Source organism: Malurus melanocephalus, unplaced genomic scaffold (genome assembly GCF_030028575.1).
Source record: "Malurus melanocephalus ecotype Western Australia unplaced genomic scaffold, MMel_1.1 scaffold_2363, whole genome shotgun sequence".
NCBI lineage: Eukaryota > Metazoa > Chordata > Aves > Passeriformes > Maluridae > Malurus > Malurus melanocephalus.
In genome coordinates this window covers 4690-5732 of record NW_026625595.1, presented here as the reverse complement: position 1 = coordinate 5732, position 1043 = coordinate 4690, and positions in this window count along the sequence as shown.

Sequence of the window (1043 nt, the reverse complement as noted above, 5' to 3'; positions counted from 1 at the left end):
ACCCTCGGAGCCCCAGGAATGGGGGAGACCCGGGGGGATCTGACCCTCTGAGCCCCAAGAAAAGAGGGATCCCACTGGACGCAACCCCAGACCCCACAAGAAAAGGGGAATCCTCTGTTGGACTGACCCTCGGAGCCCCAGGACAGGAAGGATCCCACTGGACGATCCCCCACGAAAGGGGAGATCCCACTGGACACAGCCCCAGATCCCCCCGGGAAAGGCAGAATCCTATGTTGGACTGACCCTCGGAACCCCAGGAATGTGGGGATCCCCAGGAATGGGGAGATCCCGCTGGACACAACCCCAGAGCCCCCAGGAAAGGAGGGATCCTGCTGGACACAGCCCTGGATCCCCTGGGAGCGGGGAAATCCCACAGGAATCAACATTGGATCCCCTAAGGATGCAGAAATCCCACAGGAATTGACACTGGATCCCCTAAGGATGCAGAGATCCCACAGGAATTGACACTGGATCCCCTGGGAGAGAGGAAATCCCACAGGAATCAACATTGGATCCCCTAAGGATGCAGAAATCCCACAGGAATCGACACTGGATCCCCTGGGAAAGGGGAAATCCCACAGGAATCAGCGTTTGATCCCCTGGGAACGGAGGGATCCCACAGGAATCAACGTTGGATCCCCTAAAGATGCAGAGATCCCACAGGAATCAGCGTTTGATCCCCTGGGAACAGAGGGATCCTGAGGAAATCTGCGCCTGATCCCTCTGGAAAGAGAAAATCCTTTGGGAAAGGAGTGAATCCCAATGGGAATCGATGGAATCCACTGGGAAAAGAGGGGATCCCATGGGGAATCCCAAAATCAATCCTCGATCCCATGGGAATCCCCAAAATCAATCCCCGATCCCATGGGAATCCCCAAAATCAATCCCTGATCCCATGGGAATCCCCAAAATCAATCCCCGATCCCATGGGAATCCCCAAAATCAATTCCCAATCCCATGGGAATCCCCAAAATCAATTCCCAATCCCATGGAAATCCCCAAAATCAATCCCCAATCCCATGGGAATCCCCAAAATCAATCCC